The sequence below is a fragment of the Mus musculus genome, chromosome X (assembly GCF_000001635.26).
Source record: "Mus musculus strain C57BL/6J chromosome X, GRCm38.p6 C57BL/6J".
Classification (NCBI taxonomy): Eukaryota; Metazoa; Chordata; class Mammalia; order Rodentia; family Muridae; genus Mus; species Mus musculus.
In genome coordinates this window covers 20830919-20846059 of record NC_000086.7, presented here as the reverse complement: position 1 = coordinate 20846059, position 15141 = coordinate 20830919, and the positions used below count along the sequence as shown (strand labels likewise).

Genomic DNA, 15141 nt, shown 5'->3' with positions numbered 1-15141 from the left:
TGGAAATTGATCCCTTGGTTTTATATACATGTACATATATGTACAGGTGTCATGAATTCACATATATAAAAGATAACGGTGGATGCTGATATATGTACTTGTGTGGATATATGCACATGTGCATGCAAGTTCATGTGCATGTATGTGTGGAAGCCAAAGATTGGCCTAGGTTGCCTCTTTTTTTTTGATATGCCCCTGTTTCTTATATATTTTCTTAATTTTATTTTTAATTATTTTTTTACACTCCATATTCCATTACCCGCCCCACTCCATCCACCCTCCGACTGTTCCACACCCCACACCTCCTCCCCACCCCACCCTTGTCTCCACTTGGATGCCCCAACCCCACCATCACCACCACCTTACCTCTAAACTCCCTGGGGCAGTCTCTCGAGGGTTAGGTGTATCATCTCTGAATGAACACAGACCTGGAAGTCCTCTACTGTATGTGTGTTGAGGGCCTCATATCAGCTGGTGTATGCCTCTTTCAACTCATCTCCACTGTATTTTTTGGAGAGTGTCTGTCATTAAATCTGAAAGTCACCCTTTTTGCTAGACTGGCTGGCCAGTGACCTCCAGGGATCTGCCTATTTATACCTTCTCAGCACTGGGGTCACAGACATACGCTGCTGCTGGCTTTTATCTTCAGGTCCTCAGGACTGCATGGCAAGTGTTTTACTGAGCCATTCCCCCAGGCCCCAGGATGAGTTATATAGTATCTGACCCACTTTGTCCTCACTTAAAAAAAAAACATTTTTTTTTATTTCTTCCCACTCTGTGTGTGTGTGTGTGTGCCTGCAGAGTTCAGAAGGGGACATTGAATCCCCTGGAATTGGAACTAAAGGTAAGCTACCATATGTAGGCACTGAGAACCAAACTGGAAGAACAGCAAGTGCTCTTGACTGCTGAGCTATATCGCTCCTGCCCCCACTGCTCTCTTCTCTGCACTCAATCTTTCTTTTACAAAAAACAAAAAAACTATGGATTATTTTTTTAGAATTTTCTTTTAAATTAAATTTCTGGACCCTCAAATCCCCATCTCCCAGTGCAGGCCCATTACATTATAATGTCTTGATTACCTGCTGCTGGAACTCAGTGAGAGGGTCCAAAATACCTTGGGAGATCAAGAAAGGGATGTGGGGTTGTTTGTTTGTTTGTTTGTTTGTTTGTTTGTTTGTTTTTGTTTTTTGAGACAGGATTTCTCTGTATAGCCCTGGCTGTCCTGGAACACACTCTGTAGACCAGACCGGCCTCAAACTCAGAAATCCACCTGCCTCTGCCTCCCACGTGCTGGGTTTAAAGGCGTGCGCCACCACGCCTGGTTGACCTTTCTATTCTTGTGCTCCTTGGTGCCTTTCTTACTTTTAACTCGTGAGCATCAATCCAGTCCCAGAACTACTACTTCCTTCTCCTCCTCCATCCTTCTTTTTTTGAAACAAGGTTTCTCTTTGTAGTTTTATAGCAGGGCCCCAGATCTTAGTAGGCCCCTAGACCTTTCGACTCCCTGATGGAAGTACCATTCAGGGTAAAACTTAGCACTTAGACAGTTCCATCTGCCAAAACTAAAACAAACACCCAATCCATCAAAGTCAATATAGTCTCTAAATGTACTAACCTTGCTTTTTGGCTTCTGTAGTTCTACTTCTGGCTAACTGTTCTTGTTAACTAAAGTGTGTCAATCCAGGATATGGTTTTCATGCTTAAAATCTCACCTTGAGAAAGGCTCCATGCTGCACTGGGATCCTAAACATCCAGTGTAATTGAAGGTGGCTAAAAAGACTTTCTATTGCCTTAAAGCTATGTCTGAGTAGTCTTCTCTGGAGGATACTCCACATTTCCTAAGAATAACCTTGAACTTTTGGTCCTCTTGCCTCCAACTCCTGAATGCTGATATTACAGGCTTGAGAAATCACACTAACTTTGCAATGCTGAGGATTGAACCAGGGTTTCCCACATGCAGGGGAGCACTCTACCCTAGGAGCTTAATCCCCAGTCCTAGAGATGAGAGTGTTAAAAGTTAAGTGAGATCATAAGAGTGGGTCCTTCATTGATATGGGTAGTATCTGTTTAAGAAGAAGAGATGGCAGAGGCAGGTGGATATCTGTGTGTTTGAGGCTAGCTTTAGCTACATAGCAAATTTCAGGCCAAACAAAATTACATAAGGAGACCCTGTGTCAAGGAAGATAGGAAGGGAGAAAGGAGGGAAAGAAGAAAAAGAATGGGCAACATACAGCATACATGTGAAGGCAAATACAGAAGGGTGGTCTTGAATTCACAACCTTCCTGCCTCTGGCTTTTGAGAGCTAGGATTGCAAACATGAGGACGCTTGGCTTGTTATTGCATTAAAGCCTGATAGCCTAGGCAGCAAGATTGAAAACTGGCATTGTAGGTTGACTTCTGGAAGCAGCAGGCTCTGCAGTGTCATTTAGCATGCAGACTTTATTGGGTTGTTAGCTTGCTAGCAGTGCATATGGAGAGGTGAGGACAGGGTAAAGCAGAAAAACCAGTTGACTTGGTATGCACTCCCTACATCAGTTTTTGCCTGATCCCAAAAGAGATCTATGGAGCTAGCTAAACCTAGCTAAACCTATCGTGTATTTCCTGAGATGAGATTCAACATTAATGAATGTTGATGCCCTGGGAAAGGTATACCCTTGAGCAGGGAGGCTTGTGGCAACTGAGTCACCTCCAAAGGGATTGACATCTGAGGATTGTTTGCTCACATCACCCTCAGTGGCTGGGGCAACAAGTCCCAGCATGAATTTAGGACCCTTGGCAGCAGGTTAAGTGTCTGATGGTCTTAGATGACTTGACACACAAGGACAATGACTCATCCTACTTAGGATCTTATGCTATGAGCAGGGACCTAGCATTTGATTAGAAATGCTCGCTCTGAAAAGCTATTAAGTTATTTATCTGTCATTTTCTCTGATCAGCAAACACTTAGAGGCTTTGCTAATTTTTGTGAGTAGTTTCAGTGTCTTTTCATTTATGAAGTTAGTATTTGTTATTTGCTCACGGATGTTAGGAATCAGCTCACGCCGGGCGTGGTGGCGCACGCCTTTAATCCCAGCACTCAGGAGGCAGAGGCAGGCGGATTTCTCAGTTCAAGGCCAGCCTGGTCTACAAAGTGAGTTCCAGAACAGCCAGGGCTACACAGAGAAACCCTGTCTCGAAAACCAAAAAACCAAAAAACCGAAAAAAAAAAAAAACAAAAACAAAAAAAGAAATCGGCTCCCATTGTTCACATTTACTGGAATTCAAATAAGGATACCAACTGAAATATTTGGAGAAACCTTTCATTAACCCTTATGAATGGCTCTTGAGCTTAGGTGCACACATATTTACATCTTGCCTCATGAAGACTGCCTCTCTTTAAAGTTAGCATGTAATGCCAAGCTATTTCAAGTGATGGTGCACCTGTTTCCATTTACATCTGACTTAAATCTTGGACACTCCGTTCAGTATACAGTAATATTTTATTGTGGTTGGAGTTTGAAATTTCCTGAGTCAGTGGTGAAAAGAGTGGGTGTAGTTACTTACCATCGTTTCTTCTGGAGGGTCTTCAAGAGGGAAAGATTAGCATCTCATCCCTAATCAGAAAGGTGATCAGCACCACAAAAGCCCCGGTGGTCATTGGTGCCTACAGCCAAGCTGTGCTAGTGGACAGACCATTTGCATGTCTAGACAGGTAGGCATGGATCCTTCCAGTGGACAGCTTGTTCCAAGAGGGGTAATAAAAGAAGCTAAGCGGGCCTTTAAAAACGTGGGTGAGATTCTTAAAGCTGCAGGTTGTGATTTCACTAATGTGGTGAAAACAACTGTTTTACTGGCTGACATAAACATATGTCCAGGGTAGCCTTCCTGCCAGGGCTGCTTACCAAGTCACTGCTTTACCCAAAGGAAGTCTAACTGAAATCGAAGCAATCGATGTCCAGGGACCTTTCGTCACTGCATGACTTTAAGTAGCTATGCTGATGTTGACTCTGGAGTTTTTAGAATGTCTTTCACACTTTAATTTTTACAAATGATGCTGGGAAGTATAAACATGACCAGAGTGGTTGAAGCTACCATGGAAATGACCAATTATGTGGAGATTTGACATTAATTGGAGATTATTCAGTACAGAGACTGATGCTCTAATTTCAATTATGTTGCTGGGTGTGAGAGAAGAGATGCACAGCTACTGAGATGGGGAGCAGAAGGAAAGATGAGCTATTGTACATGAGAAATAGTAAGGAGCACACCTACTTAAATCATATTAATTTGCTCATGTGAAATACTTAGTTCTCGGGGGGTAGGATATAGGGGACTTTTGGGATAGCACTGGAAATGTAAATGAAGAAAATACCTAATAAAATAAATAAATAAATAAATAACAATATCATTTTAAAAAAAGAAAAGAAGTACTTAGTTCTCATTTTAGACATAAGAAACTAAATTAAAATATTCAAACTTGAATAGTACCAGAACAAGTGGACCAAAATATTATACCAATAATATTGCTTTAATAGAAACAAAAAATAGATGTGCAACTTAAAAAATTTCCTTATCATATTTGGACATATTTATTCATATATTTATGTATACATATATTAATCTTTCTATTACTAATAACAGAACATCACAGACTGCGTGTATATATACTTGGAAAGCAGAGGCAGGGAGATCACAAGTTTGAGGCCAACTTGGATAATATAGCTAGTACAAGGCCCCCCTGGACGCTGTATTTCAAAATATAAAACAGAAAGAAGGGAAAGGGGGAAGGGGAGATAAAGGAAAGAAGAGAGAGAAGAAATAAAGCAGGAAAGAAAGAATAAAGGAAGATAGATTATCTAGTTAGGTGGGTAGGTAAGTAGATAAGTGGGTGGGTGGATGGTGTACTGGCTGGCTTTGTGTGTCAACTTGACACAAGCTGTAGTTATCACAGAGAAAGGAGCTTCAATTGGGGAAGTACCTCCATGAGATCCAGCTGTGGGGCATTTTCTCAATTAGTGATCAAGGGGGAAAGGCCCCTTATGGGTGGGACCATCTCTGGACTGGTAGTCTCGGTTCTATAAGAGAGCAGGCTAAGCAAGCCAGGGGAAGCAAGCCAGTAAGGAACATCCCTCCATGGCCTCTGCATCAGCTCCTGCTTCCTGACCTGCTTGAGTTCCAGTCCTGACTTCCTTGGTGATGAACAGCAACGTGGAAGTGTAAGCTGAATAAACGCTTTCCTCCCCAACTTGCTTCTTGGTCATGATGTTTGTGCAGGAATAGAAATCTTGGCTAAAATGGATGGATGGATAGATAGATAGATAGATAGATAGATAGATAGATAGATAGATAGATAGATAGATAGATAGATCCTGACCCCAGGTCAAGGGTTTATCCAGTATGATGCAGTATGATGATGACTTAGATATTGGTGAGTATTGGGGTGTGTGTGTGTGTGTGTGTGTGTGTGTCTGTGTACAAGTGTGTCTTCTGATTTAATTCCCTATTCTTTTAAAAAGAGATGTATTTATCTATTGATTTATTTATTTAATGTGTATGAGTGTTTTTCTTGCATGTATGTAAGCATACCATGTAGGTGCCTGGTCCCCATTAGGGTCAGAAAGAGAGCCTCAGAGCCTGGAACTGGAGTTAGAGATGGTTGTGAGCTGCCACATAGGAACTGGTAATCAAACCCAGTTCTTCTGAGAGCACAGCTGGTGGTCTTAACTATTGAACCATCTCTCCAAACCTGCCTTATACTTTTAAAAAATAGTAATGTGTGTGTTGTTGTAAGTGCTTCAGACTTGCTGAGCTATCTCATTGTCCTATCTTATTTTTAATAAGGCTACCATTAGTCACCCTAATATCTAATCCTAATCACTTTCTAAAGACTTCGCTGCTCAGATCTTTACTTCTCATCTGTTCCTCTAGATATGACTCCCAATATCACCCTCAGCTCTGTGGCAGAGAACCTGTTGTGGTCTCCCTTTCCTTTCTGACCCACTCCCCAGCTAATCACAGGGACTTTGTCTCCCAAACTTCCTTCCCCTAATTTGTCCCACTATCCCAGCCTCCAACACCAGCAGGCATTCACTGGGAACACACCAGCTGAGCAAGTCCAGGACCTTCACCACTCCCTCCTCCCACCAGGTTCAGTCCTCCAGTCTCATCCCGAGATCTATAGCAGAACATCTGCAGCCTTCATCCCACCACCCCATCCCACATATATCTGTGGATCCCACTAATGATCTCCTCCTGGCTTCCCTCCTCCAACTCACTTTGCCCAGGCAAATCCAGCAGGCACCCACTGCTAACCTATGGGCTATGCCTGCCAGAGGACCAGGTAGGCTGCCTGCAGTTCTTCTGAACTCCCTATATTCCCTCAGATTTAATCCCTAGTCTCATCCCCTCCTCTGGCACACACCTCTGGCACGCTTTCCTTCACGGACCCCATGTGCACCCCACTTGTTCCTATCTATTGTGGATCCCATGGATAATCATTCCTCTTCTGACCTCCCTTCCCTCACTTGTTGCTGACCAGAGCCTCCAACTCCAGCAGATATCCTCTGCTAACCCATAGCCATGCCTGTCAGAAAACCATATATGCTGCCTACAGATCTTCTCTGCTCCCTCTGTTCCCCCAGGTCCAATCCCCCAGTCCCATCCTGAGCTCGGAAGCAGAATACTTGTGGCAACCTTCCCTGAACCCTGTGGCCATCTACCGTGGACCCCACAGACTTTCCCTCCTTAATTTCTTTCTCCCCACTTGTTACTTTATCTCAGCCCCCAATTCCAGCAGGGACTCCCTGCTAACCCACAGTCCACTTCTATCAGGGCAACAAGTAGTCCTCTCTCCTTCAGTTTCTCTAGATCCAATCCCCAGTGCTATAGCAGAGCTTCACTGTCTCCCACCCCATTCCAAAGAGCGGAAATAAGCAGATCATCATTAACACTCTGCTCTCCTTTCCCCTGTGAACTCCTTCAGACCCCTAGCCTATCCCTATTTCTGTCACCTCCCAATATCAAGAAACACATTTTACCTGAAATCTCCAGTAGTCACAACTGACAAGTCTAAAGAGGATTTTTTTTAAAATCAGGCAACACACAACCATCACACACTGAAAAATCCAGAAAACAAACTGAAACCAAGGAACAAAACACCCACCAAACAAAGACAAATCCAGAAATCAGCACCTAGACCTATGATCACCTCAAATCAGATGCCTAGACAACACCATAAAAACACAACCAATAACAAATAAATACCTCACCGTTAGAGCCCAGCTATTTTACCACAGCAGGTCCTGAATATTCCAACACAGCTGAAACACAAGAAAAAAGACCTTAAAATTGACTCTATAAAAATGATAGAGGTCCTTAAAGAAGAAATGAAGAAATTCCTTAAAGAAATTCAGGAAAACCTAAGCAGTGGGAGGAAACAAATAAAACTGTTCAAGACTTTAAAATGGAAATAGAATCAACAAAGAAAGCCAAACTGAGGAAATGCTGGAAATGAAAACTTTAAGAATTTGAAAAGGAACTGCAGATGTAACCATCATCAACAGAATACAAGAGATTGGAGAGAAAAATCTCAGGTGTTGAAGATACAATGAAGAAATTGATACATATGTCCAAAAAAAAAAGTTAAACCAAAAAAAACTCCTGACACAAAACATCCAGGAAATCTGGGACACTATGAAAAGACCAAAGCTAAGAATAAGAGGACTAGAGGAAGGAGAAGAGTCCAAGCACAGAGAGCCAGAAAAATATTTTCAACAAAATTATAGAAGAAAATTTTCCTAACCTAAAGAAGATGCGTATAAAGAAAGGTACATCATTGTTGCTGTTTCTAAGATATGCTTGCTGATAGGAACCTGGTGTGGCTGTTCCCTGGGAGGTTCTACCAGCACCTGACCAATGAAGATGCAGATACTTGGTTCCAACCATCAGACTGAGCTCAGGGACCCTGATGGGGAGCTGGCAGAAGGACTGGAGAAAGTGGAGAGGAATTGCAACATCATAGGAAGAACAATGTCATCTGGCCACACCACCAAGTGCTCCCAGGGACTAAACCACCAACTAGAGTACAGGGAGGGGTCCATGGGTCCAGATACATATGTAGCAGGAGATGGCCTTATCTGATCAAGGGGAAGGGAGGCCCTTGGTCCTATGGAAGTTTGATGCCTCAGTGTAGGGGTATGCTGGAGCAGTTGGGTAGGAGAGGGAGGATGGGTGGGTGGGAGAGCACCCTCATTGAGGCAAAGGGGAAGAGGAAGAGGGCAAATGTGGGTTGGGGGATTGTGGAGGATAACTGGGAAGTAGGATATCATTTGAGACGTAAACAAATGGAATGATTAATTTAAAAAGAAGCATACAGAACACTAAATAGATTGGTCAAGAAATGAAATGCCCCTTGCTACATAATTATAAAAATACTAAACATACAGACCAAAGAGAGAATATTAAAAGGTGTAAAGGGGAAAGAATAAGTTACATATAAAGGGAGACTTATTAGAATTACACTTGATTTCTCAATGGAAACATTAAAAGCCAAGAAGGGTCTGGCAGATGTGTTGCAAACTCTAAGAGACCACAGATGCCATCAAAGACTACTATACACAGCAAAAATTTCAGTTACCACAGATATAGAAAATAAGATATTCCATTATAATTCCAAATGTAAACAATGTCTATCTACAAAGGTGCTAGAAGAAAAAAAATTCAACCTAAGGAAGTTAGATACACCCATGAAAACACAAGGAATAATCTCAGCAAAATCACAAGAAGGGAAGTGCTCTCTCTCTCTCTCTCTCTCTCTCTCTCTCTCTCTCTCTCTCACACACACACACACACACACACACACACACACGCCCGCGCGCGCAAACATGTGCACTCGCACCACCACCACCACCACCACCAAAATAACAGGAATCAACAATTATTGGTTATCGATGTAGCTCAACATCAATAATCTCAATTCCCCAATAAAAAGACAGATTAACAGAGTGGATGTGAAGATGGGATTTGTATTTCTGCTGCATCCAAGCAACATACCTCAACATCAGGGAGAGACATTGCCTCAGGGTAAAGAGTTGGCAAAAGATATACCAAGCAAATGGACCTAAGAAATAAGGTGGTGTAGCCATTTTAAATATCTAACAAAATAGACTTCAAACCAAAACTACTCAAGAGAGATAGGGAAGAATACTTCCTATTCATCAAAAGATAAATCCATCAAGATGCCATTTCAGTTCTGAACATCTATGTCCCAAACACAAGGGCACCCAAGTTTGTAAAAGAACCATGACTTCAGCTTAAATCCCACACTAACCCTCACACACTGATAATGGGAGACTTCAACACACCACTCTCACCAACGGACAAGTCATCCAGACAAAAAGCAACTAAACTGAAAAATCCTAGAGCTAGCAGACTTTCTAAAGCAACTGGGCCTAAGAGATACTTACAGAACATTCCACTCAAACACAAAAGAATACATCTTCTTCTCAGAAGGTCATGGAATGTTCTTCAAAGTTCACTACATAATCAGTAACAAAGAAAGTCTCAACACATACAAAATTATTGAAATAAGAACCTGCATCCTATCAGAATAGCATGGATTAAAACTGGGTACCGGGTTGGTGAGATGGCTCAGTGGGTAAGAGCACCCGACTGCTCTTCCGAAGGTCCGGAGTTCAAATCCCAGCAACCACATGGTGGCTCACAACCATCCGTAACGAGATCTGACTCCCTCTTCTGGAGTGTCTGAAGACAGCTACAATGTACTTACATATAATAAATAAGTAAATCTTTAAAAACAAAACAAAAAAAAACCTGGGTACCAACAGAATGCTTATAAATGCATGGAAACTGAACAACTCTGTTCTGAATGAAAAGTAGGTTAAGGAAGAGAGAAAGAGAAAGAGAGAGAGAGAAAGAGAGAGAAAGAAAGAAAGAAATCAACTTATTTGGATCTGGACCCCCAAGATCTCTCAAACACTGGACCACCAAACAAACAGCATACACCAGCTGATATGAGGCCCCCAACACACATACAGTAGAGGACTGCCAGGTCTGTGTTCATTCAGAGATGATGCACCTAGCCCTCAAGAGACTGGAGGCCCCAGGGAATTTAGAAATCAGGTGGGGTGGGGACATCCACGTGGAGACAGGGGGTGGAGAGGAGGTGTGGAATGTGAACCAGTCAGAGGGTGGATGGGGGAATAAAATATGGAGTGAAATAAATAAATAAATAAATAAATAAATAAATAAATAGAAAGAAATTAAAGATTTTCTAGAATTCAATAAAAAGAAATATACAGCATATCCAAACTTATGGGACACAATAAAGCCTGCTCTTAGAAGCAAGTTCATTGCACTAAGTGCCAACATTAAAAAAATAGAGACATCTCATACTAGAAACTTAACAACATACCTAAAAGTTCTAGAACAACAACAAAACATGTAATCACACCCAAGGAAAGTAGATGGCAAGAAATAATCAAATTCAGGGCTGAGTCAATAAAACAGAAACAAAGAGAACAATACAAAGAATCAGAGTTGGGTCTTTGAGAAAAATCAACAAAATAGAGTAACCCTTATCCAAAGTACCTAAAAGACAGAGAGGAAATACACAAACGAACAAAATCAGAACCAAAATGGATATAACAGTCACGGAGGAAATCCAGAGAGCCTCAAGGTTATACTTTTAAAAACCTGTACTTCACAAACTGGAAATCTAAAAGAAACAGATAATTTTCTTAATAGGCACCACTTACCAAAGTTAATTCAAGATTAGATAAACACTTTAAATGGACATATAACCCCTAAGGCTATAGAAGCAGTCATTAAAAGTCTCCCACCCAGAAACTGCACAGGTCAGATGGATTTAGCACAGGATTGTACCAGACTTTCAAAGAAGAGTTAATGTCAACACTCCTCAAATCATAACAAAATAGAAACAGAAGGAACATTACTCAATTCATTTTATGCGATGAGACTACAGTTTCCCTGATACCAAACCACGCAAAGACTCCACAAAGAAAATGAACTTTAAAAAAAAAAAAAAAAAAAAAAAGAACTACAGACCAATTTCCCCTATGAACACAGATGGGAAAATACTCAATAAAATACTTGCAAACTGAATCTAAGAACACGTTAAGAAGATCATCCACAGTGATGAAGAAGGTTTCATTCCAAAGATGTGGGGATGGTTCAATATATGAAAATCAGTCAATGATTACATATAAAAAACATATAAACAAATGAAAGAAAAAGACTATCTCATTAGATGCTGAAAAAGCCTTTGACAAAATCCAGCACCCCTTCATGATAAAAGTCCTGGAGAGATTAGAAATACAAGGCATATACCTCAATACAATAAAGTCCGTTAACAGTGAGCCCATAGACAACATCAACTTAAGGGGAGAGAAACTCAAAATAATTCTACTAAAATTAGGACCAAGACAAGCTTGTCCACTCTTCATGCCTATTCAATATAGTACTTGAAATCTTAGCTAGAGCGCGATATGAAAACTGGAGGCAATCAAGGAAGTACATGTTGGAAAGGAAGAAGTCAAAGTATCTTTCTAAAATTTTCTTGATACACTACAGTTGATAAACACTTTCATCAAATTAGCTGGATACAAAATTAACCCAGTAGCCCACCTATATACAAATGACAAATAGATTGAGGAAAAAAAATCAGAGAAGCAACACCTTTCACAACAACCACAAATAATATAAAATATCTTCATGTAAGTCTAACAAAGCAAGAGAAAGATCTATATAACAAGAACTTTAAGTCTCTGAAGAAAGAAATTGATGAAGATATCAGAAGATGTAAAGATGCTCATGGATTGGTAGGATTAACTTAGTAAAAATTGCCATCCTGCCAAAAACAATTTAATGCAAGTCCCATCAAAATTTCAACACAATATTTACAGACCTGGAAAGAGCAGTTGTCAACTTTGTATGGAAAAACAAAAGTCCCAGAATAGCTAAAACAATCCTGAACAATAAAAGAACTACTAGAGGGCCGGGTGTGGTGGCACACACCTTTAATCCCAGCACTTGGGAGGCAGGCAGATTTCTGAGTTGGAGGCCAGCCTGGTCTACAGCATGAGTTCCAGGACAGCCAGGGCTATACAGAGAAACCCTGTCTCGAAAAACCAAAAAAGGGCTGGTGAGATGGCTCAGTGGGTAAGAGCACCCGACTGTTCTTCCAAAGGTCCGGAGTTCAAATCCCAGCAACCACATGGTGGCTCACAACCATCTGTAACAAGATCTGATGCCCTCTTCTGGTGTGTCTGAAGACAGCTACAGTGTACTTACATATAATAAATAAATAAATCTTTAAAAAATATACATATTATATTTTTATACATTATATAAAAAAAGAACTACTAGAGGTCTCACCATTCCCAATTTCAATTTGTATTACAAAGCTATAGTAATAAAAAACCACCTGGTACTGGCATAAAAGCAGACATGTTCATCAATGGAATAGAATTGAAGACTCAGACAAACTCACACACCTATCAACACTTTTTTTTTTTTAATAACGAAGCCAAAAATACACACTGGAAAAAAAGACAGCTTCTTCAACAAATGGTGATGGTCAAACTGGATGTCAGAATGTAGAAGAATCCAAATAGATCCATACTTATTCCTCTGCACAAAACTCAAGTCCAAACGGGTCAAAGACCAAAATATAAAACAGGATACACTGAACCTGGTAAAAGAGAAAAGTGGGAAATGATCTTAAATTTGTTGGCACAAGAGACAACTTCCTGAACAGACCACTGATAGTGCAAGCACTATGACAAGCAATGAATAAATAAGGCCTCAGGAAATGGAAAAGCTTCTGTAAGGCAAAGGACGCTGACAATTGGACAAAATGGCAGCCTACAGAATGGGGAAATATTTTAACCAACTATGCATCCAATAGAGGAGTAATAGCCAAAATATATAAAGAACTAGAGAAACTAGATTTCAGAAAATGAAACAATTCAGATAAAAAGTGGGGTATAGATCTACACAGAGAATTCTCAATAGAGGAAACTCAAATGACTGAGAAACACTTAAAGATATATTCAACATCCTTAGCCATCATGGAAATGCACATCAAAACTACTTTGAGATTTCATCTTATACCTGTCAGAATGGCCAAGATCAATAAAACAAAAGAGACAGCACATGCTAGCAAGAACCCGGGGTAAGGATACACTCCCCCATTGCTGGTGGAAGTGGAAAATTGTACAACTACTATGTAAATCAGTATGGAGATTCCTCAGAAAGTTGGGAATGGATCTACCTCAAGACCCAGCTATACCACTGTTGGGCATATACCCAAAGGATGCTGCATCCTACCACAAGGACACTTGCTTGAACATGTTCATTGCTGGTTTATGCATAATAGCCAGAGACTGGAAATAACCTAGATGTCCCTCAACAGAAGAATGGATAAAAGGAAATGTGATTTATTAACACAATGGAGTATTATTCTGCTGTTAAAAAGAATGAAATCATGAAATTTGCAGCAAATGGATGGAACTAGAAATAATCATCCTAAGTGAGGTAACCCAGACTCAGAAAAATAAATATGGTTTGCATTTGCTTTTATGTGGATACTAGCCATTAAATAAATGGTAATCAACTTACAATCTGTAGACCCAGAAAGGCTGGGTGTAGAGTGGGGAACACATGGATCTGATCTCCTTGGGAGGGGTGAATAAAACATATCTTATGGGTGGACTGGGGGTGGGGGATGGGAACAAGTTAAGGTGACAAGAGGAAGTGGAGATGGGTTTAAAGGAAGGATTGCAGGGAGAGACAGCTGGAATTGCAGGGCATTTGGGGGATGGTATTGAAATCATGTGCAGTGGAAACTTTCTAAAATATATGAAGGTGATCCTAATAAGGTGTCCTAATATTCGTGGAGATGAAGTCGCAACTGGCCACCTCTTGTCATAAAAGGAAGCTTCCAATACTGAGGCTGAGCTGCATTCAGTTGAGTTCTTTGCCAACAGGGTCCCATGGAAATCTCTAAACAACCCAGGCTGACAACTGGGACCCATTGCTGAGGACAATACCCACACAGCTTATTGTATGGAAAATTAGAGCTGGTGCCAACATGAAGCATTCACTCCTATGTCCTAGTCTCTTTGGTGTGAGAAGGTACTCTGCAAGCTACCAAGAGAAAGATGTAAATGCTAACACAGCTACAAAAAAACTCTAGCTTATAATCAGTCCTGCATACAAGATATGATAGGGCAATGGTGGCAAAGAACTTGTGGAAGTTCCCAACAAATGTCTAATTTGACTTAAGGCCCACTCCATGGAAGGAATTTATACCTGGCACTGCTTGGGTGACCAAGAACTAGAGACCAGATAGCCAAGAGACCTGGGATAAAACCACATAATATTGCTAAAAAATGGGGGGGGTGTCAATAAAATGACTCCTGATGATATTCTGCTATATGCCTTAATCAGCCATCATCAGAGAAGCTTCCTCTGGCAGCAGATCGAAACAGATGCATTCCCGCTTGTGCAGACACACACACACACACACACACACACACACACACACAGAGGGGAGGGGGAGGGAGGGAGAGATCCCTGGAACACACAACTGTAAATGAGATGATGTCTCCATCCAATCTTTTCTTCAGAGTTCAGGGGAACCTTCAGAAGAGGAGGCAGAAAGAAAGCATGGAGAGCAGCAGGAAAACAAGGTCTGTAAAAGTAAACAAGGCTCATATGAAGTCTCAGAGACTGAAGCAGCAAACACAGCGTTCACAGGTCTACACCAGGTCCTCTGCATATATACTGTAGCTTTCCACTTAGTATTTTTATAGAACTTCTGAGTGTGTGAATGAGTGGACTTCTGATTCTTGTTCCTGCTCCCCAGTCTCTTTTACTTCTGTTGGGTTGCCTGGTCCAGCTTCCATGTGGCGTACTTTGTTTTATCTTATTAAACAGGATATAGGGTATGAGAATAAGAATCTATTTTCAATTTAAAAATAATAAAACCTTAATTCTAAATAATGCAGTCAGATTAAATTTCCACTCTCTTGATGAAAATTTAATTTTAATACATGAAGCCTAGGGAGGCAAGCACAACAAATGACAATAATATGTCATTTTTAAAATGTCCTAGGTTA

General features: G+C 40.9%; 1 protein-coding gene and 1 pseudogene across 2 annotated transcripts in view; one reads left to right on the top strand and one right to left on the bottom strand.

The window, feature by feature from the left end:
• The window catches only part of Araf (Araf proto-oncogene, serine/threonine kinase), a 62815-nt gene that overhangs the window by 14462 nt on the left and 33212 nt on the right, over window positions 1–15141 (bottom strand). The window lies entirely within an intron of this gene.
• Gm15028 lies at window positions 2002–6613 on the top strand (annotated as a pseudogene).